Raw genomic sequence first — 24,297 nt, 5'->3', positions numbered from 1 at the left:
TATTTAGAAAACATCAAACAGTAAAACAACTGATGTTGAACGGAATATGAACCAAACAACTCCTTTGGTGTTGATAATCTAGGGCACATAGGAGCACTTAATTAAGGTTGTGTGAAGAGAAGATGAGCAAGTTGGATTAAATCAGATGAACTTACTAAGATTTGGTGATGCAAAAAAACACTGAGATCCTTTTTTAAGCGTACTGCTGCAAGTGTGTTTAATACAAAATTAATCAGCACATAAATTTAGGTACGCTAGTGTTTTGTTCTTCAGTTTCCAAATCCTTTGTTAATATTTGTATCCTTCATCCATGGGACTTCTATTGATCAGTACGGATGTGATGACTATTTAAGTTTTGAAATCTGTAAGGAATTGGCGGGAGATGTTTTACACTGGCAAAAAAAATGGTCATTGGGATTGAAGACTTTGTCAAAACTTGTCACTTGAAAAATCAATAGGAAAAGATTAGTTTTCGAGAGTAAAAATGTGGAGTTTTTTTATCCTCCTAGGCAATTTTTTACTTCAAAAGAAAGGCTGAGTGTACCGTCATTCACAGGGAAATCTATCTTTTTTTCCCTATTGAAGCATCCTGTAGTGGACAAGAATTTTATTAGTTTGAAGAAGACCTTGGATTTATAGGTGTGCCATTGAATGATTTTAATACTTCCTGACTTCAAACACCTTCAGCAGGTTGGTTGGTGCAGAAGCCCTAGGTAGGTCTTCAGAGAATTAGGTATGGAGTAGATGGGGTCAGACAAGATCTCTGGGGAGCAGGAAGGAGTTGGAGGAGAGTTGTCTGTCCGCAGCCAGAACAGACCTTGTCCTGAGGTGTTTGTAGAGGCTGTGGGTAAACTGTGCTGGCTGGGGCACCAGAAGAGCCTGGAGAAGGGAATACTTCAGTGCAGAAATCAAGTGTAGCCCTAACAGGTGGAACAAAGGGCTTACTAAAAATGTTGGCAGTCTGTAAAATGTTTTCTGCTTTTGTGCATCACGGAGTTGCTAGGCCCATTCTAGGCTGTATTTTCTGTTGACAATTCTATTTACAAATGTTTGCATGTCTTAGTTATTTTCCTACCTTCAAGATAATTTTGAAAGGAAATGTATGAGATAACAGGATATGGCTGGGAACTGAAGATACGGGGAGCGCCTGTGTGCTCCGTCCTCCCTTGTGAAAAAGTACATCCATTATGAAGGATAGGTGACAGTTATATTTGCTGTTACAGATAGCTAGGTAGATGCTAAGAATAAAGGATGATAAACAGTTTCAAGATGGTATGAAATTACTTCATGCTCTCCCAAGCTGACAAATACTGAAGAGAAATAGACAGCATCCTCTTCAGCTGCTTGAGTCATGCACGTCTGAGGGACAGAGCTAGAGTAGCCCCAGTGGGCAGTGTTTCCAGGACCATATATTTCCTGGCAAGGATACCACTGGCTCAGATATGTGAATGGTGATATATCTTAGTTAGACTGTTTGTGATTTGAATGAAAAAACTGGATTTCTTAAGTGGATTATATGTTTCCTTGAAGAACGATGTGGTCAGTTAGTTCACAAGTAACTTGAGCCTAGAGCTACTTCTCAATACAGTGAATATATTTCAATTATAACAAGCAATACAGTTTTGTCTGAGGTTAACCCTAAGCACTGGATTTTGGGAAACTTCAACATCTTTAGACTCCTGCAAGCGCACACGTGTGTATTCACCATCTGACTGTACGACTATTCTGTGGCAAAGGAAGTTCACTCAACTCAGCAGAGTAGTTTCCTATTTTGATTTCACAGTACTTGAACTGTACAGGCCAAAATTTAAATAAATGAATTCGAGCCAGCTGGGTAGTCAGGTGTAGAATCCACTAAATGAGAATAAAGCGGCTTGATTTGAAGTAAGAGGAGCAAAAGGCAAAATAAAAATAAAGAAGAAAGTTTGAAGGCACAGTAGAACAGTTTCTAGTTACTCCTGTGTTTTCTTGACTCTTTTTCCTTTAGGATAGCTGAAGCAATTGAGTTTCATCGTTCCCTGAATATCTCATGAATATTTCAGTTCCAAATGGTTGAATGTTGTTTTTATTAGTCCATTTAGATTGCAGCACAAATATATTTCCCTGTGTGTGGCTGAGATTTGGAATTAGGGAATATTTGTGGCATGAGGCAATAAACAAAAAGAAATGCATAATGTACAGTTGAATACAGTTGTAACAACTGAGTGCTTTTTAAAGTTCACACACACAGAGCTTCACAGATTTGGGACCTGACCTACCATATCTTATTTTATATATTAATATTCATTTCTTGCCAATAGTACTTTGTACCTCACCCTAGAAAGTCACCAGACTGTGAGAAAGACAATTCTTATACTTCATTTCTTTTTATTTTTTCAGCGTAGTTTTCTTGTGTTCTTTCTTCAGCTGTCTCAGTGTGAAAGTGGACATCCTTGAAGAGGGCCACTGGCAAAAATAATTTGTAGAGAGTACTCAGACATGTGTTTCCTTACTTTTATTTTTATATAAAAACAATTAATAACCTAAAAAGTTGGGCTGGTTCTGAGTGGTTGAACAGGTACACAGGTTAAATCCCTGTCCAAAAGAGGCTAGAATGTAGACAGTTTACATAGCAGTTTTAAAAAAGAAGAGATCTGTTACCTATTTGCTACAGAGCGATCAGTTTGTCTGTGCACAGTGGTATTTTCTTGTTGTTATTACTATTTATCCTTCCTTTATTGTTGAGTTTGTGAACTTCAGTTCTCTTATAACTAACCATTCTTCCTTTTGGCTATATTTTGTTGAAGTGCATGTAAGTGCATAGGCAAGCATCAGAGTATGTTTTCCAACGAAAACTTCTTTTAAAAAATTTTGCATTGATAATAAGAGACAGGGTACAAGGAATAAAATCCCTTGCATGAGACAGCTTGCAAGAATTTAGCCCAGAACAGATTACTTTAGGTACTGGCATTCGGTTCTAAATAATCATTTAATTTAGAAATGAGTAGAAATGAGTAGATTCCTGATGAGTAAAATTACAAATGTAGGTGACAGGTAATGATATGATACAGGGGCCAGAAATTGATAGATTCTGTTCCAACATCTGTGTTGATTCTTGGATTTCTTCAGAGTCAATAGGACATGATGAAGAGGTCTGCTCTGAAAGTAATGCCTTCTATTTTATTACATAGGCCCACAGTGTCAGAGGTGGATGTTGTTGGTATGGCAGTGGAAGTTGAACCTTCTCACCAACATTATTTCACATCAGGCTTCTGTGTGACAGATGGCAGCAGAGAGTCATAAAATAGCATTTGACAAGGAAGTGCCCATGAAGCAATGGTGTGTCACTGAATTCCTCCACATGGAAAAAATGGCATCCATTGTCATTCACTGACACTTACTGAACATTTCTGGAGACCAAAGAGTAGATGTGAGCACAGTGAAGCAGTGGGTGGTGTGTTTCAGCAGTGGCAACGGCAGTGTGCAAGACATTTATGTTCCAGACATGCAGATTTTCATGAGCTCAGTATGCAGGTTCTTGTTTCTCACTAGCAAAAATGTATAAGATAATGGTGGTGACTGTGCTGAAAAACAGTGTTCTGCAGCTGAGAATTGTCTCTGTCGAATAGTTGTTACTGTGTTCTTTGTGTCTGTTGTAGTGTCTTTGGAAATAAATTGGAGGCATTACTTTCAGTGACCCTTGTACACTGTTGATGGGCTGCCTAGTTTTGCCTGTTTACTCTTTGGGGTTTATATCTGATTCCAGGAAATTAGAACATCTTTGTCTGGGACTAAAATAAGACATTTTGTGAGTCCCTCATTAGATTTATTGTTGGAATTCTCCTTTGGTGAACGTCTCCACCCATCTTTGTAATCTTTCTTTTGATATAATGCACCTGGTCCTAGGGGCACATCATATTTACCCAACAAGTAAAATGGGTTGGAAAAATGGGAACTACAATTCAAACCATCTCTGTCAAATAAACCAACATGCAGGTTTGAATATGTACATTTATCAAATAACTCTTTAGGAAGGGGGCCGTAGGCCATAACTGTTGAAAAAAACATCAGTGGAATATTGTTGCTGGCAATCAAATCAGACGTCTCTGAAGGGTGTCCAGCCATGTGCTTTGGAAAGATCGCTATTCTTTCCTCATTTCCTTTTCTGGCACAAGTGGCAGTCTGCTGATTTTCAGATAATTAAGGATTACATGATGAAGGCAACAGGCATATTATTTGATAAAAGGGCTGAGATGAAGGTGCCAGCTAAGTCTGGAAGATTCTGTAATTTGATGTGACTGCTGTCAGGAACACAGACTTGCTGAAATTAGATCTACTGGCTTCACCAGAGTAGCTGGCGAAGTGAAAAATGTACATGCAGAGCTTAGATGGGTTTCCTGAAGTCAGTGATTGTAAATTTTCATACATAACTCTGGGGCTAAGAAATACAGTATTAACCTTCTGTGTACCAAGGCTGATGATTTGCATTTGATGAAATTCTAAAGAGCTACTGGCTTTAGCTATTTCAGATCCTGACTACAAAAGCAACAACAAAACCTTGCACCTTTCAGAAAAGCTTAGTTCTTTGCATTCTTTATTGATCTTTCATCACTGTGAGCAGAGAACACCTAACTGATAGCTAAGCAGAGATCAAAAGAATATGACTGCACAGGTTATTTGCAATCACTTGAAAAGTTTTATGCACCTAATTATTTTCAGAGGAGAAGTAGAGAGGATAGATGATGATATATGTTATCCAATAATTGTTTGTGAGAAAGAACTTGTGTCCAGTGCCTGCCCCATTCTCACTTTCTCTTATATACATTCAAAACCAGCGGAGTGACAGCCTTCAGGCCTGTCTGGCCCACAGAATCACCCGGGTTGGAAGGGACCTCAAGGATCATGAAGCTCCAACTCCCCTGCCTAGCAGGGCCACCAAACGTACACATTCAGATCAGGTTGCCCAGGACCCCGTCCAACCTGGCCTTGAACAGGTCCAAGGATGGGGCATCCAGTCCCCTGCTTTTGATTTTGCAAGTCCACAGGAGGCAAAATGAGAACGCACTTCTTGCATGGCTTCATGTCCTTGGGTTTCAGGCTAGTAGGAGATAACCCCCTAGGACATGCACAGTAGGTTAATGTGTAAGATATTTGCTGGTGATGCAGCTTAAGATAGCGGTATGTTTTACTGGTGCTGGCTTTGCTCCTTAGGAATCTTTAGACTGGTGGCTGAACTCGGATGTGTCCAAGGGACCAAAACCACTGCAGAATGGTCACTGTAGCTATTGACTTCATCTTTGGCCTGGTTTTAGCCTATTGCTTTTGACTCTAACACTTTTAACAGTTAAAAGGTCCCCTTCTAATTTGATCAGCATTCTGCTCTGTGGCACCTAGTTTCTTGGTTCAAAAGTTCACCATCATCATATTTAAAGGAGTAGACTTCCTGAATGAATGGCTACAAGCAGGAAGCTGGAGCTTGCTCTAAGAAAAAGCAAACGTTTCAGCATTTTAACAGGGCAACCATTCTAAATGAGTTCTGTTTTCCATGTACACCAGATTAAAATTGCTTATATGGATAATCTAATTTTATATAATAAATTACATATGTGGATACTTAATGGACTTTTTAAGGCCATTTACAGTAACTTTTATGCATGGATTTCTAAAGATGTATATAAGATTCTTCAATGAAATGTAGTGAGACACCATACTTTCTGCATTAGCATGCAGAAGATAGTATTAATATTTTGTTCTGATGTGAGCTTTTTATGCTTGAAATTTTGCTGTTTCATGGGTAAGGAAACATACTCCCATTACGAAAACAATATCTGTCTTATGTCTTCCAGAGCTCTTGAGAGTTTTTTTTACCTTCTTTGTATTTTGCAATAAATTCCAGTTTTGTTTTTGGAAGAAACTTTGAACGTGGTTTGAATTTTGTCATCAAAGTGTGAAGTAGAAACCTACCATCTATCCGAATCTCATTATGCCATATGATCTACTAGTGCAATATTTAATTTTAGTATGTTCCCCATAAAATACTTAAGTAGTTTAAAAGCAAATTTAAAAAAGGGCTGAGGTGTATGTTTGAAGTTGCATTCCAATGCCTGGAAAGTGTTTTTTTTTTTGCCTGATTTGGATACTAAAGATATAAAATATCCCTCATTACTAGCACTGTGGGTGATACTTCAGACCACAGCAGGAGAGGTGGTGCTGTTAAATAATGACAAAAAACCTCCATGGAGCTGCTGTCACTTCTCTGAGCAAGGGAATATTGTTGCCTTGTTGACTATGCTGCATAAGTAACGTGCACGCAATGATGGAAAGCAGAAGCTGAGGCACATTACTGCTCCTTGATCTGAGGAAGAGCGCAGGTGGAAGTCACTGTTTCCCTTCTTGCCTGTTTCTGGCTTCCTGCAAGTATGTGATGTCCCTTTCTCGCAGCGACTGATATACTGAAAAGTTTGTTGAATCCTGGGTGTTTCTTTAAAACTTGGTGCAGCTCATTCCTTCAGCTAGGGAGGCAGGGATGTGTCAGCACGCAAAGGATACAGCTGTTCCATGAGGATATGAGGGGATGGCATAAAAAATTCCAAAGGCACACTAGAGAGACGTAGCAAAACTACCTGTGAGCTGCTTCATTACTGATCCTCTGGTCAACATGTGGCAATATACCTAATGAAGGTGATGAAATGCCCACAATTTTTACCAGAGGTAACTGGAAGGATACCACAATTTTCTAACTATAGTAATTTTATTAATGTTAGATAGCTTAATACACAGAGAAATATTCTAAAACACAAGCAATGACAGAGAGGATTAATAGAAATACGATAATGCATAATTTAAATCAGTTAAACCATTTGTTTTAGGAAGCTCCATTTTCACCCTGAAATTGATTTGGAAGTAATTTGCTGAAGTTTAAGCTGGTATGCTGGCATATGCCAGTGCAAAATCAAAACTAAGGCCCTTAACTATTTCTAATATGTAGAAATATATCTGATTCACTCACAGCTGGAACTTGATTTGACAATGAAGTCTTATTTGCAGTTGTATAGATTGCCTACCAACAATTGAAGGTAAGTAATGATAAAAATAATTACTGTTCAGTACCACTGTTTCTCCTGTAAATTTCATTTTCAATGAAAATAGGGTATTGCAACATACTTTTTTGTTTGTCTTTTTCTATTTTTTTCTTTTAAAACATTTCCTTTAAATCATTTTAGACTACTTTTATTTTAAACGTCAGTTCATCATGATGTATGTATCTCTCCAAATTTTTAGGCATATGGTGGTATGAAATATGTTTAGTTTGCTACACTGTATACTTGTAACATAATTTCCACTGCAACAAGTGCCACATGTCTTGTTTGAGGCTATAAAAACGTTTTAGACATAAAATCCCTCTCCCATCAGGTTTCTAAGTATAGAAAAACATATGTCATATAAATATGGCTGGAATCCTGTCATTTTATTCAACAAGTTTGGGGATGTTAGGGGTGATGCAGGTTCCCAAATGGCTGTGCAATACTGAGCTCATGGCAGACGCACCTTTTCTTTAGCTTAGTGTGGGATACCCCCATTCCATGGTTATGTCCATTCATAAATCCTGAGAGAAGGATAATCTGGTCTAGGCCACACTCTTCTACAACCTTTATTGTGAAACAAAAATTATCCTTGATGATATGCAGATAACTAATAGAAGGAAAAAAAAGAAAGAGGACGAAGAAATCAAAATAGAAACCCAATAGCCATAAAAAACCTGGAAAAAATATTTTCTAAGCATTCTTATTAGGTAAATAGTCTATTAACCCTGAAGATTGAGCTTCATAGTTCATTAAATTATGTATTTTTAAAAATTGCTCTTGTTAGGTATTCCACTGAGGCACATGAATTCAAAGATGGCCTCAGGCATAAGAAGACTTGAAATGCACGTCCATTAAACTCACAAGCAGCTTGCCAGATGGAGCAAATGGAAACAACCCTCTTCCTGACAACTGTAAATGTTGCACAAAGATTAAAATAATGAGACTGAGCTGCTGCGCTGGCTGTAGCAGAGTTCCAAGTTCCCATTTTTCCATTCCTCTCTTTGTGATATCGTGTGCCTCTTTAGCACGGTCTGAAGATCTTTGCACTGAGAAGAAATTTTAAGTGGGTAACTGAGTTATGATGTTTAAATAGCCAAGTCAGTAGTAAATAACAGGAATTAAGATATTTTAGTTAGTTTGCCATGTTATTGCTTCTGCTTTTGTAGCTATTTAGTATATGCAAAAAAAAAAAAAAAAAAAAAAAAAAAAGTTATGCTGGAAAGCTTATCTTGGTGCAGTATTATCCAGGAAAAAATGTTGAAATCACATTTAAAACAGAAAAGTTAACATTTTACTTAAAAATGTAACTCATTCTTTACAAGTGAGATACACTTTTTTCTTCTTTTCTATTTCATTATTATTAGTCACCGGTGAGTAGAGGCAGCTGATCTATTTTCATTGGAATTAGCCAAGAAATGGCAGTTCTGTCTAAAAATTGGACATTTCAGAGGAAATGTATGCATCTTTAATGGAATCACTGTAACATAATGTTTATATGAGGAATATAAGAAACAAGCCAGTGTCTTTTAATGTAAAACCGTTATTTTTAATATTACAGAATTATTTGGTTCTCTGAAGCAGTAGGATTTAAATTGTTCTTACTTAAAGCATAGCCACAAACAGCTTGCTTTCTTCTGATTTAAGATTTGACTATTTTTTCTTCCTGTTACATATGATTAGTAAATTAACATGCTAACAAGGAAAGTTATAATCCCAATTGTTTGCTTTTTATAGACAAACTACATGATACTAGAGCAGATGGTAAAAATTTTTATCTATTTTTTTATTACAAATTATATATATGAATTTCATTGTTGTACTTAGAGAATAGGTAGCAGTTCAGTATGGAATTAAGATCTGTGTTTAAAATACAGGCTACTGACAGTGGTGTAAATCATAATAACTCCATTAAGTCTATGTAGTTAAATTAGTATATAGTCAATGAAATTGAAATCAAAATTAGGTTCAGCCTGGACATTACTTATTTAAATCCGGTCATCATTATTTTTAATTTCTTATCTAGACTATCTGAAGTCAGTTATGTGAGTGCTTATTCAAAGTAATGACTGGGGTTTTCTGGACACTGATATAATAAAATTGGTAATTGAATACACCAAAAATATGAACAGTTACAAATGTTGTGCATTAGAACCTACAGTGAAGAACTAAATCAAGCCTTCGACTAATAGTGGAACAATTTTTATAATGTAATGCTTTTATAAATGGACTTGAATTCTCCCTGCAGAGGTCTTGCATAGTGTATGGCTGTTACATACGTTGTAACAGAACTGCAGTTTAAACTGCATTTGGTGTATTGAAGCTTCAGTGTAGATGAAGTCCTTTGTTTCATACTGGATGTGATTCGGATACTGCTAGGTGCAATGTACAATATCTCAAGTGGTCCCATGCAGAAAAAAAAAAATGTAGTGCTTCTTGTCTAGATTCCCAAATTTGGATTTATAATCAACAGTTTAACAAAGGTATTTTTGAGTGCCTTTTTGGGTCTGGTTTAGTGATTCTGGAGGAGAGTGCCTATTACATTTAATTTAAAAGTAAAGACCGGAACTAGTAGCTGTTACGCTCTTTGCATTGATAACTCCTCTCTTATTTATGCAGGCTGCATCTGCTGTCACTCAGGTAATGTACTTGGCTCCAAATACAGAGGCTCAGATAACTGAACCAGAACTTTAATCACTGGACCCTTAACAATGAGGCTCAGAAAGCAGTAATTTTAAAATCAGATATACATTTAAATATAGTGGGCTAATTTCTTTGCTATGCCGTGCGAGGTCTAATATATTTTTATTCATAGACTTTGAGACTAGCAACATCTCTTGCCTGCTTAGCACCCCTTCACCTTAGACTTGCTCCCCGAGGCAAACTTCCCTCAGCTTCCCAACATCCTGTGATGACCTAGAGTATCCTTCAAGACACTTGTGAGAGTGATTAGATTTTCTTACAACTAACAGTTTTGAGAGAAAAATACTGTTCTTGTTGGTTGTCCTGCATGTTTTCTAATTCTTTGTGTTCATTATTGCTATTGTTTGATTCCTTGTGAATTATGTATCACCTTGTTACTTTTTGAAGAGGGAGAGGTACCTGATCATCATAATCGTGTCTTAGTTAGACTGAAGACCCTTACTCAAGTCTTCCCCAGACAGAATACCATACATAAAAGACTGAGTTTTTACTATATCTGCAATGGAGCTTTTACTGGTGCTCTATGTAGTATCTGTAACAAATAAACTATTGAAATGAAGAATGGGATCAGTTATTCTTTTGGCAGTACTTTTAGATTTCAGAACTGTAGATGTCAGCATCCATAAATCGTTTAGGAACTGCTCAGCAAGCAAAAGTGAAATTAGCTCACGTATGTTTTAACACATTAAAGAGGGGAGATAGCAATACCACTTTAGGCATAGGAGTCTAATGCATTCAGAATTTTCTTGGTCTGAATGACACTGTTAAAAGCGGTGACCCATAAGGATCTCTGATCTGCAAGTCACTGTGAGTGCCTCTGATAACAACTCCATGTCATACTTGTTTATATTAAAAGCTGGTTTTGCTTCTATTTTTCTAATACTAATTTCTAAAACTGTCTTTATTTATTAATTTGTCCTGGACAATTTGTTCTAGGTTTTCCTGCTTCTCGCTTTAGCAGGGCAGTTGAGGTAGGCAACACCAAGGGTGGTGAAGTTGACACAACAGAAAGAAAGGATGCCGTCTAGAGGGACCTGGACAGACTCAGAAAGCGGGCACATGAGACCCTAATAAGGTTGAACAAGACCAAGAGGAAGGTGTTGCACTCGACTTGAGGCAATTCCTGGTGTGAGTAAAGACTTCCCCCGGTTTTTATAAATACCTGGGATTTCCCTGACCCAAATGCAGCACCCCTTACTTGACCTTGTTGAACCTTATTAGTTTTGCATTGGCCCACTTTTTCAGCCTGTCCAGGTTCCTCTGAATGGCTTCCATTCCCTCCAATGTATCGACTGCACCACTCAGCTTGGCGTCATCTGCAGACTTGCTGAGGGTGCACTCGATGTGCTATTGTGCACGTGTGCCATTGATGCAGATGCTGAAGAGCACCGGGCCCGAGGCTGACTTGGACTGCTTGTGATCAGCCTCCACCCTGACACAGAACCATTAGTCGCAACCCTTTGACTGCATCCAGCGATTCTTAATCCACCGAACAGTCCATCCTTCAAATCCACACCTCTCCAATTTAGAGAGAAGGATGTGTTGAGGGACCATGTCAAAGGCCTTGCAGAAGTCCAGGAAGATGACATCCATTGCCTTTCCCCGTCCACGGAATCTGTCACTCCATCGTAGAAAGCCACCGGATTGGTCGGGCAAGATCTGCCCTTGGTAAAGAAATGATTCGAATCACTTCTTTATCACTTTTTTTATCTCATATGTGCCTTAACATGGAGCAGATCCTCCTGGAAGCTATAATCTTCCCAGGTACAGGCCCTTTCCAACCATAACCATTCTGTAATTAGAAGTATCCTTATTCATTACAAGTTTCTTTACAATAAACATATTCATAGACACAAGTACTAATTTGTATCTGTCAATACTATGTGGAAACATAGCTTTAGATCTAGATCCCTACCAAGGAGGGTTCTCTAATTGTTTGGCCGAATACTTTATTTTCGGTGTATTTATCCAGTGTGATTTTCAGAGCACTTCTTATATCCCATGGTTTGAATTTTTAGTGGAAACTAGTGTTAGCCTGTTTCTTCCACAAAATGGCATCTATGCATTTCCATTATTTCTATCAAAGCCCTTATATGAGGAGAATTTTTCTTTTCTGTGTGTATTGCAATATGTTGATTATATTCATGAGTATTTGTAACTGGCTTTCTTATTTGAAAAAAGATGTTTGGGTTTTTTTTTTTTTTTAATTTTATTTCACAGTGAATTTTTCACCAATCTGTATCAGAAAACTTATACGAGTAACAGTAACTCACCCCAGCTTACAAATGAAGGGAAGGAAAAGAGAAGCTTTTATTTTCAGTAACTCTTGTATTCTCCATTTGACCCCAAATCTGCCAAGATCCGAAGTGCTACTGAGTCTGATGTATCCTACTCATTCTGTTTCCCTGCATTTCATTCAGTAGGGCCAATTTTCTGTTTCTGTTAAGGACAAGAGCAATAAAAACAATTACACTATTGGATGATGAGAATTAAATTATATAAATAAAACCAGTGTTGTCTAGTTAGGATGCTTATTTTTAAGCTTCTTCTTGAGGTAGTTTTTGCAGAAAAATAGGCTGCACTGTAGGTGTGAGGTCAATCTGAGTTGCAATTAAACAGCAGAACAAAAAATCAACTTCAGCTCTGTATTTTGGGCTTGAGATTAACTGGAAGTGCTGGAAAGTACTGTATTAATACTGCTTATGAATGTAAGAAGTTAGTGATCTAATTTTCCTAAATGCCTATTGGAAGTTAAATGAATGTCTTCACAAAACTATCCAGTTTTCTTTTTGTTTTGCCAAGAAGCTCCTAATTTTTCTGAAAACCATTACATCACATTTTGGTTTTAATCAAAATTCTTCGGTATGTTTCAGTTTTATTAACGCAGGAAAAAAATGCAGTTCTTTTTCAAATTCATTGGCTAAGGGATGTTGTGTTATGTTTAATTTCCAAACTATAATCTGAATTAGTATCTGCTTTAGGAAACATTCTGAATAACATGATGGTAAATGTAAATGTTGCCAAACATTTACTATGTGTCATTTTCCAATTTATTAAAACTACAAAGTGTTGAGCCAAGATCCACATTCGTGGAAACTTTTCATTCCGTGTGATTTCGTTAGAACTGATAAATCAATGAAAGCAAATAAACAGCTTTTACTGATTTTATTTTGATCTGTTCAAGTCTCAAATGTAAGTTGTATGGATCAAAAAACCCATGTTTGCTATGCAGGGAAAATCAGTTAAAAAAAATAGAGAAGGAAAAGTAATGAACAATATCAAAAACTGTAAAATGTATAGATATCCTCCTACACTCAGATAATAAATATTCCTGACAAGTTCAGTGTGCCTTGTGAAGGTTAGCATAAGGCATTATGCTTGACTTGAACAGACAAGTAAGAAACCTTGCAAGCTGCCTTGTAAAATGAATAACATAATAAATTACAGAATAGCAAATGAATGGTTAATGACTAAGAAAATTTGACTGACAAACACATGGAGCATGAATAAAAGAGAAATGAATCCCCAAAACCATTGTGTTAAGCTAGGTAAAAGAACAAGAACAGTGACTTTCACTGTTAGACTTCTCTGCAAGCTACTTGCCTTCAAAAAGCTCCTTGGAAATGCTGACGTTTCTGCTACTGTTCTGTTTTCAGTTCAGCTCACTGGAAAGGTGTTGATCAGGCTTTCTGAGTGCATCCTCGATATTCATTGATAAACCTGTGAGAATAGAGAAAAAGCAGGGATGAAATCCCAGCTCCGCTGAGCAATTTCAGTAGTACCCAGATTTTTTCTCTGTGATGTGCAGCTGTGCAAGCGAATTTGCATTTTGATTTCAGAATTGTAAATGTAAATGGCAATGCTATGAATGCAAGAAGGGTCTTGTATGTACTGATTTGTAGGTTCAGGCAGATGGAGCTCTATTTAAGAAAAAGTTTTTAAAAGGCCACTTTAGAACTCAGCATATCCAATACAGTATTTAATTCTATTTCCTTTAAGTTTGAAGAAGAGTTTCAGCACTTTATCCCTTCAAGTTTTATTTGTATTTGTAAATGCAGATTATGTCTTTCACAGGACACATTAAAGCAACCTGTCTTCAGCATGTCAGGTCTGCAGTTGGTAGAAAAAGGGAAAAGAAACTTTTATACGATTCCCATTTCCTTCTCCCTGGGGAAGCAGCCAGCCCTCAATGTGCCTTGACCTCAGTGCTTTTCAGCACTGTCCTGCCTAGTGAATTCACCCTGTCATGGGCCCAGCAGTCCTTAGATCTGCTCTAACTGAAGGCATCTATCAGGTTTACAAAACTGACATACAGCTATCAGATTCATAAGCTTGAAAAAAGAGAGAAATAGCTCTCTTATGAAAGTGAGGATGAAAATTGGAATGGCGTGTCATAGTGAACTTACTGTAAATGCAGTAATAGATCCCTTGCAGAATAGCGCAAAACAAAATATATGGCATTTTCTTAAGTTCATTTGATACTTAGATGTGTTTCTAGTTACTGTATTACTATAATAGTGTAGACATAAAAAGCATGAACTTCAGCAGAGCCGTAATTTCACTCCAAATTTTTACATTTCAGGATAAACTATTCACCACTGACTGACATGAGTAAGGAGGATTCTACATGCCCTGCTTCTGTGCTGCCAGGTACATCTTATTTCTACTATAATATTTACTAGTTACATAAGTTATCTGGAAACCTTCAAGCTAATCAAGACTTTGTTACAGACATAAAGTAAATTGTAGTTTCCACTCCAGTGAATTTATAAACAAAATGTTGTGACAAAGTGACTGAGTAGGCAGAAGATAAGTTTATCAGAAATAATGGAGTGTTTTAGTTTTGATGTTGGCTTTTTGTATGTTTCTTATCACCTGGAAAATTTTAAAGATTGTTTGTCAGACAAAGAATTTCAACTTAATTTGTAGGAGCGTAATGGTATTGTTCTGACAATTTTCATAAAGATTTCCCTAATATAGGAGGAATGGAGTAGGAGAAAATATGCAGGTGTTAATAAGATAAACCTTCCTTAGGCCAGTTGGCATTACAGAAAATGTTGAAAAGAAAAAAGAAACCTGCCAATTAATTTATGTGGTGGTTTTATGAGCAAAGAAGGTGAAGGGCATTGGGTGTAACAAGGCAAAGCTGGCAGTGCTTTCATGGCAGAGTGAAAATCCCCTACCTCCTCCCCTGGTTTTGTGACTCGACAATATTGTTACCCAGAGCTGTACCACACCAGCACGTTAGTTTAACACATGCACACGTGGAGAAAAAGAATGCTTTATTTAGATAGTTGCAAGACTGTACAATTCCAGAATATACAGCTTCACTCACTGTAGCACTTTCTGGTATTTGTGGTGTAATTGCATATTCATGTGTTACGAATATTAAAAAAAAATATTATGGACACTGTTACAAAGCATGAAGATTTGTTGTCATGTTAATTGTCAAGATACCATTAAATTCAATGTAAGTACCCTCACTGATTTATTTTAGCCAAATCATTCTGAGCAGGCTTCTTGCACAGTTAAAGAGAATGATGAAGTAACTGGTAAATTACGATCTTGATTTTTGTAAAATGTTCAGGCATGTATGGATGTACTTTTAATTACTTGTCACCCAAAAGAAAATTTGTTTTGCAGAACATGCAAAAAAAGCATGTTAAAAGCTCTCATTTTTTTTAACCTCTTGATATTTTCTGGTTTACTGTGTTCAAGTTCACTCTCACTTGATTCTGCAGCATCCGTTATCTCAGTGGAAAAGGGGTAGAAAACACACGTGCTGCTCTTTAGAAATCTAATTTACTTTACAAGAATATATTGAATATAATAATTTAAATAAGATTGCTGAATCTGCAACAGCGATGTCATGAATGGCAAATCAAAAGGCAGTCCTCTTTCATTACTCTTTGGAGTGAAGACCTCCTGCAGTCAGGCTGTTGTATTGATCAGGTGCAGAGGCCTTAACTGGGGATGACAATGCTAGAGCAGCCCTCTCTCTGTTCTTTGTAGGGGCTGTGAGTGCCTTTTATCTGTTCTTGTTACAGCCTTGCATCTTTAATATATATGGGTTGTTATACATGTGTTGGCCTCACGTTCTTTTTTCTCTTTATTATGCCCTAATAACATTTCTATCCAGGTTTCAAGGCTGCGTTTCCTTATTAATCCATAATTGACCGTTTCTCATTTATGCTTATTCCACTGGGGCTTCTGCTGTCATCCTATACTTGTGCTTTCAAGGACCCATACTACAGAAATGATTAACGGTGATTTCCTTTAGGGGATTTACTATCCTTTCACTAATAGTAGGATCTCAACATATTAACACAGGAAATAATACCTACTGCCTAGGAGAGTAAAAATGTGAGATAAAGCCTTAGGCTAGGTTTTGGATACCCAGCTGTAGCCAATGGACCATTCAAAAGATCTATACAGAACTTGAAACGCATTACTATTCCTGTATGATCGTCTTGTAAAGCAGAAACACACCCTAATGCACAGGGTCAGCTTATGCACAGTTATCCTAGATAGATTTATCTTTTGTTTATAGATGTGAAAGAGTTACTATATCTCAATTGAACACTGCAGTAAAATCAAAATTATACCTTCAAATACCAGTTTTCTTGGAAGTCTTCTAAAAATGTCTTTTTCCTTGTATTAAATGGACCAGGTTGGTACTATGTCAACATGTTGTAGACAAAAGGATTCAATTTCTTTAAGTACTAATGGGTATATTTATCTGATATTTATTTATTTATTTATTTATTTATTTTTGTACTGGTTGATCAATGAAGAACATTATTTTATGTGAATATAGTCAAACCAAATGGTCAGGTTTACAAGTGACTTGAGCTGCTACGAATGATTGTTCCACATGTGATTTGTCGACTCTGTATGTGACCCTTAATACACATGATGCATTTTGCATTCTTGTATCTTTAAATCTAAACATACAGGTAATAATTTAATAGCAGAAACTTTGTTAGGGTACATTTTTCTTACTTAAACCACTGAAGTTTAAGAGTGATTTGTCACAATGTGTTCTGGTGCCTAATAAATGCACACCTGAGAGGTCCATATATTGATAGTATTTCCTATTGAAAGAACATTTAAAATTTTAGTTGTGAGGTATATACTTTAAGGCTTAACTAATATATATCAGTGAGACAGACAGTGAAATCAAAGTAGGACGGAAGTCTTGCTTTTTAGCATACATCTTTTAGATATAAGTAGGTTTTAAAAATTAATTGAAGTACTTACCCAGGTATCACAGATACATACTGTCCCTGTGTTGTTAGGAGTCAGACAAGCAAGTGCTTTTTGATGAACAAAAGTTTAGACGACTCTGTAAATTATTGCTAAATAATTAGTAATGTTTGTTTACCACTATGAGGTTACCAAAGGGAACAATAAACCCCAAGATGAAACTCATAAATATTTCATTATTTTTAGACATATTTGATAGAGAACAACATCAACAAACAACAACAACAACAAAATAACAGCAAATCCAAGCAGTTCTAACACCACGGCTCAATATTGCCAGAATTCAAAGAAGCATGTGTTATGACCACAAGATGTATGAGGAAATAAACAAAATGCACAGTTAAAAAGGGTAAAGATTTCAAAAGACCAAAGGAAATAAATGAACCCTGAATATTTACTGTGTAATCAGTAGGTAGTAGCAGTGTCTGATCAGAGCGTATTTCCAGATGTAAGTTTTGGAAGTGCCTGATTTGGATTATGGAAAATGTGATCTTCAGTTAATCAGTTGTGTATTAAACTGTGATTCACTCCTTGCCTAATTGCCAAGATATAGACATAGCAGTAAATAAATACTTTAATGTCATTTTTATCTGCAAATGATTTAGTTCAGAGATCAATTATTGTAGTTGATATTGTTTATCTTGAGAAACATCCTTATGCTCTTTAAGCTACAGGTATAATTCTGGCAACTCTAGAATTTGTAATCCTTCAAAGAGATCCTTGGTTGACTTCACAAGTACCAGCACAACTGTATTCTGGAACAGATATAGTAATATAACGGGAAGGATAGGAAAGAGAAAGATAGTGTGGAAGATACAATAGAAAATTTTTGAACAACCTAGAATGCTTCTGTATGCATTGTGGTAAGAAAAAAACCCTTTAAGACACGTCTATAGGAGCTATTGAAACCAGGCCTGAACCACTAATTGATCACCTGAAGCAAGGACTGAATCAGCCCTGGGAGCACAGCTGAAGGCCATTCAGCTGTGTGACCAGAAGGAGTGGAGCCTGGCTGCACCTCTCCTAGATCCCATTTAAGGGCTGACTGTGACTGAGGAAGGGTCTCTTTCTAGAGATCCCTTCTGGAGCTTTCTACTATGAATCTAGGACATCGGTGAGCATTTCATTTTTGATTGTCTCCACCATGATAATCTTTCTAACTATAAACCTGCAAAATACTATCTGAACCTTGCTACTCTTACAACCATACTTTTGTTAGTTGTATAGACACAGCTGTTCATATTATTTTTTGACCTTGTGTCTAAGTCGCTAGAAAATTGTTGATGATATATGATAACATTTTACTTCTAGATGTAAATCTTTAATTGATGATAATCTAGGATATAGTTTAAATTTTCACAATTGGTATGGCAACGATAAAATATGTCATTTCTAGGGAAATAGAGGTGATGAAGTAAAACATCTATGAAAAATAGTGATCAGTGTGTATTTAAGGCTCATGAGCTATGTGTTGTTTATTCCATACATATCAGGTATGGCATTTTTAGACCAAAGAATGTTCCTTTGTTTTGGGTAGCGTATGGGTGGTACTTGACCTCATAGCGTTATTGCTGCAGTACGGAGAAGCTAATGAAGGAAAATGAAGGAAAAGCTAAATGATGTGTTGATAACGCTGCGTGGACTTTGGCTACTTATGCTTATTATTTTTTATTTTATTTTATTTTTTTGGAAGGGTCTTATGCATACCAATCTAGAACTGGATAGTCCATAAATACAATCTATGCAAATATTGTATTTCTTTTGCTTACTTTGGGATCAGTGAATTAGAAATTTCCAGAGTGGTGTAGAGAGAGGAAGCAGTTTAACAGCACCACATAGAAGAAAGCTTCTTACTCATTGCCAGCTTATAGCATTTCTAAATTTTAATCTATGAATCATGTTCAGCACCAAGTGTAATTTTAAATTCACCCCTTCTAGGAGGCAACACTTTCTGGTTGAATGAACTTCTGTAACTGTACTCTGTGCTCTCAGTATTTTCAGTTGCAAGCACTGTTCTGATGTATAATTAAAAAATATATTTTTCTTTGTATTAAAAGAAAGAAAAAAGAAAGGAAAAAGAAGTTGCAATAATTCCCTTAAACTTTACAATAATCTGTCAATTAAGAAGGTTGAGCAACCTTACTGTTCTTTTTGTACTGTTACATTGCCACTGAAATCAGTCATTGATTGTGTTATATGACATGAAATCCTCTGGGTTTTATATACATACTGTTCTCTTGTTTTGTTTTCAGGCATATTGTTGGCTATGTTAACTCCATAAACCTATAATTAATTCCCTACATATGGTTTATTCAGAGCTTTCTAGTCTTAATGAAATTGATATATATTCTACAGTATAATAAAGCAGAATAGAAACTTATTTTAAATTGATATTGCCTTAAGCCAATTTAATTGACCCAGTAATAACATTTAAACCGACCCAGATAATCTGATCTACATGCAATAGCACTGTGCTCTTTGCGACAGAAATATTGCTACGTTTTACACAGTAGTAGCGTGATGATTACATTAGGAAACTGACTGTTAAGTAGAGCCCATCTGCATTGCTCTGGAAATAGGTTTTATTGGTCATAATAAAAAATTACATGTGTAATATGTGATAGCTGCATAAGGCAGAAATGACCATTAAATTTTTCTGGTGCTATATACTAGATTCATCAGTATGAAGAGCTTCCTTTTATCAATGTCACGGTTATGCATGACATGGTCTATAAAATTCCTAATTCCTGGAGAGAAACAGTTCCTGTCGAACATATTTTGAGTGGTTCACAATGTTTCTTATTACTCATGTAAAAAGAACTAGCCACTGAGCTGCTTAGTTAGCAGTGTTTTAACGTAGGGAATCTCGGAGTCTTTAGAATCCTTTGGCTAACAGATAATAGAATCGCAGGATGATTTGGGTTGGAAAAGCCTCCAAGACAACTACTTCCTACGCCCTACATATCCTTTATGCATTAAGGCACAGATCCCTAATGCATTTTAAAGTTAAATAACTAAAAAATATGAATTACTTCAAGATATTGAAATATCGTGCATGTGCTGTATGACAGGTTAAACTGCAAATAATTCTGGCTAAAAATTATTCTAACCTTCCTACACCTTTCTCTACTCTGAAAAGCTCATTGCTCTGGAAACCAGTAATTAGCCCCCCCCCCCCTTTTTTTTTTTTTTAGTGTAAAAATGTGTAGCTTTTGCTTTGTATACTTTTGTGTCTTCCATCTCTGTATATGACCATTCATTTGAACATTTTAAGTATTCTACTGTAGCTGGGTGTGCATGTTATACCTTATCCAAAACTATTTTGTCAAGAAGAGTAACTCTCCCTTTTTCACCATTGTAATCATTTCTTCCATGTAAATTATTTTCTGAAATCTCCCCCCTCTAAGATTAGACAAGTGAAGACAGTGTTATGTCCCTTGGTTCCCTTGGTTGACGTGGTATACTCCAAATCTTAATTACTTTTGATTCATATTCGTGGAGAAAGCTTTACAGCGTTTCATTGTTTAAAGGCTGTTTAAATTCTCACAGGACCTTTTCTAATACCTTTTGTTAATCTTTCATCAAACTCCTTGTAGCCGTGAAAATGCTTAATTCAGATTGTGACTGCGCGATGCGAGACAGAAATCCAGTTGACCATCCGTTGAAACACACTGGACAAAGCGAAGCCAAGCAAGGCATAGAAGGTTTTGTTTCTATGTGGTTAGCCAGTAATTCCTTTCCATGGAGTTTTGAAATTCCAGGTGCAGTGGCATCCTGTGTCTTGCTTTTATTCGGTGCTGGAAGTGTACTGTTAATGTGGGGTTTCATGAACTAGTAATATTCAGCAGCTCAGAACGGAATGCGAAGCTGTGTCTGACAGCTGCAGAGTTCAGTTAAGACACGATCGCCCTTTAGCTGTTGAAGGGGAGAACTGAAACAAGGTGGGAAGAATGAAAGAATGACACATTTTGTAATGTGCTTTTGGGTGTTTCTGATGTACCACGGAGTCCCTTAACTGCTGTTTTAAATGCGCTTCCTGTCTTGCCCAAGGAGTGGTACTAACAGTACTTCCTGAAGGCTTTCCCTCCCTTGAATCCCCGAGGGGGCCAATACCATGCAGCTCTGTAGTGCCTCTTAAGAATTTCTGTTCGTGTGCTACATACCATGCTATATTAAGCAGAAACTACAGTAGCTGGTGGAAAAATGGGCATTTGTGATGTGCAGGCGTTAGGAAGGTTGAGAAGGCCAGTAGTGCTACATGCACATGGTCTAATCTCGACCTGTACTAGAAAAAAATGGTTTTGAATCATCGTTTTTTCGGATGATTATTGCTACAAGCAGCTTCCTTTTGATGAGGATTGCTATTCATAGAAATAAAGATATCTGGAAGTGTGAGATTCAGTAAGATCCATTTTCTTCATGTGTTCAAAAACATCCATTCCTCTTTGAAGGTTTCAGCTGTGCAGTCGCTAATTGCTGTATCATACCAGTTCCTGAATTCCAACGCAGAGTGAGGTGATTTTCCTTCATTGATTAGTAGTTTCCTGATGGGTGAGAATGAGAAAGCTTTGAAAGCAGGAGAATGTGTCTAATTCTTTTTCTCTCAATCTTAGTCTGTAAGTTTGCAAATTCTGTTACTTCTCAGTAGCACATCTGTGAAATCAGGTACATTGGATAGCTGATGACCTGATAGGAGTGTTCTAAGAATTTGATAATGTTTTCCCAGTGCTCTAAAATTGGCTCAATTCAGATTGTATTTCCAGATAAAACTGTGTAATTTTTTTTCACAACTACGGCTCAAAAAGAGTTTTAACCAGCTTTTTTGCTTGAATGCTAGGAGCCTCTTAGTGCTCATGAGGTAAAACAAAATATCCCTTAAAAATATTCTTCAAGTTTTATGTATACTTAATTCTACTTGATTTAGAAAAGCATGTGGATTCTAAGACCGCTGACGCCATACATGGATTGCTGAAAATTCATGATGGAATTCTAATAATAAATAAAGCTGGGAAACTTGGAGCAGAATTAGAGCAAACTCAAGATTTTCTTGCTTCCCACAGGGATTCAGTCACACAGTATGAGGGGGGGAAAAAAACAGCCAAACTCCTGATAGCCATGCTCCTTTTACCCATCTTTGCTGGTAAATGTATCTTCTTATTTTTCTTCCCCTGGGTGCTCTAATTCAACCATTTGTTACTTTGTATTGTGTTGATTTTGCATTGTGGACTACAATCTGAAGGAATGAAAGTATGGCAGGTATTCCAAAAAGATACGTTTAAATTGTCCCCAAAACAAAGGACAAATTAGTAAATCCTGTACTGAAAGCAGACATCAGACTATTATACAAAAAAGACCTAATTGTTGCCTGTTTGTCTGTGACTCTATTCAAAGAGGGTATCATTTTAAACATGCAGAAGCCAAGTGCTGTGGATGTGATGTATTCCCTCTAAAATCACAGTAAGCTCTTTTGTACATTAATGCTGCCAAGTTATAACAAAGATACCTCTCCATGATTCTGAAAATGCAATTAGTAAATTAATGTTAATTTATATGTAGCAGTATTTCCACCGAATTGAAATTGTTTTAATTCAATTAAAACTGTGAGGAAACGCTTAGAAATCAGATGGATTACAGATAGCAAATACTTGCAGGCAATCTTCCTACTTCTGCAAAATTGCCCTCATTGTTTTCCTCTAGTATTAAAAAAAAAATAAATCCGTAGTAATGTTTTGTAGTTACAAGTATTAACTTAATTGGATTTTTTCCCTCTCATGTACTACAGCTGAAAATAATTTGAGCAAGAACAAAAAGCCAGCAAGCAATAACATGTAAACATTTTTTATTCAAACTGTACACTTTATGTAAAACATGAAATGAATCAATTCTGTGTGCTTCTTGAGTAGAAGCTTTCAAAGCGTGCAGTCTTATTCATTCAGAACGTTTAGTGCTTAACATCTTTCATTTTGCAATGGTTAAAGACATCTCTTAATTGCAATTATTTTCTACTTAATGTGATTCCTTATCATAGCACTTGAATGGAAAGGGGTTAAATTTCATTATACTATGCTAAATTATGAAAAAAAGAAAACAAAAAAGGACTAATGCTTTAATGCAAACAAATACACCCTGCCCCCCCCCCCCAAAGTTTCAAGAAGGTTGAATTGTTCCAAATGGCTATGCCAGTATTTCCTATGTGTCCCTAAAATTTCTTTGCACAATCATCTGTGCCGAGTTAGAAATTGTACAACGAGGACCAGAATCACCAACAAGTGACTAAAACAAATAACTGATGAAGCAAATAACAAATTACGAAGAGAGAAATCTTTCAATTCCAATGAAAATGACTTTGCAAGGAACAGAAGTTTTTCTTGAACTGATGCCCTATCGCGTGACTCTTTAATAGGGAAAACCATGTCTTGTTGTATGTCAGTGTGTGGGAACTGCTGAATCATGGCCTGAACCTCATAATGCTTCCCAGAGACTGTCTTCCATGCTAAAAATTACTTCTTGTCTTTTGGTCACTTCTGTACTCAACACTCACTGAGAGTCTCTGTCTCAAGGGAGGAAGGTCTTCCCACTCTAGCAGGCTAGCTACACTTTCTAGCTAAACTTTATGCTGAATTCAAGGATAATGTATTGTCCTGAATAATTTGGAATATGAACTTTTCCAGGAAATTAATTACAAAAATATGAATTATGAGAAGAATATTAATCTTAACAGGGTTGTTTCTTTGTCATTACAGTTGTTAAATGTTTTGTAGACACTTCTGGCAGCATGCATAGTTTCCACTCATTCTTATCATTCCATAATAGAAAGTTTTTTGATACCACAAGAAAGATAATTTTGCTAAGTACTGATGAGTTCTTATGAGGTAGGAAGTTACTGCTACATGTAAGTGATTCTGTTTTTCACTTTGGCAACTCAAATCTGTTTTTATTAGATGCTATTTAGATTGGATGGGTCACTTGAAAGCAACACATGTACTCACTTCATTGCTTGGATTCATGAGATGCTAACATTGTTGTCTGCAGGTGGTCAAAGAAGAGTGCTTTAAAAATGATTTCCCATGTGTGACTTGATGTAGATCCAGAGAATTTGGGGTTTTGTTTTTGTTTTTCCTTATCGTTTTTGTCTCCATACTTGAGAAACAAGTTTCAGTAGATGCTTCAGAGACTGAAGGAAGTCTATAATTTTTTTTTTTTTTTTTTTACAGGTATTTTTCATTTGTTAGCTATCATCTCAGTTTAGTTTCAGTTAACTTGTCTG

General features: G+C 36.5%; 1 long non-coding RNA gene across 2 annotated transcripts in view; it reads left to right on the top strand.

Annotated features, from left to right (window-relative positions):
• Positions 1-10,160, top strand: part of LOC128084279 (uncharacterized) — a 143,085-nt gene extending 132,925 nt beyond the window's left edge. For both annotated transcript variants that reach the window (XR_008208428.1, XR_008208427.1), the window contains one exon: positions 9,877-10,160. This is a non-coding gene — a long non-coding RNA (uncharacterized LOC128084279). The remainder of the gene's footprint in view (positions 1-9,876) is intronic.
• Positions 10,161-24,297: the final 14,137 nt, after the last annotated feature.

Source organism: Tympanuchus pallidicinctus, unplaced genomic scaffold (assembly GCF_026119805.1).
Source record: "Tympanuchus pallidicinctus isolate F22 unplaced genomic scaffold, pur_lepc_1.0 scaffold26, whole genome shotgun sequence".
In the NCBI taxonomy this organism is placed as follows: Eukaryota; Metazoa; Chordata; class Aves; order Galliformes; family Phasianidae; genus Tympanuchus; species Tympanuchus pallidicinctus.
The sequence above is the reverse complement of the archived record's forward strand: the minus strand, read 5'-3'. Positions and strand labels throughout refer to the sequence as shown.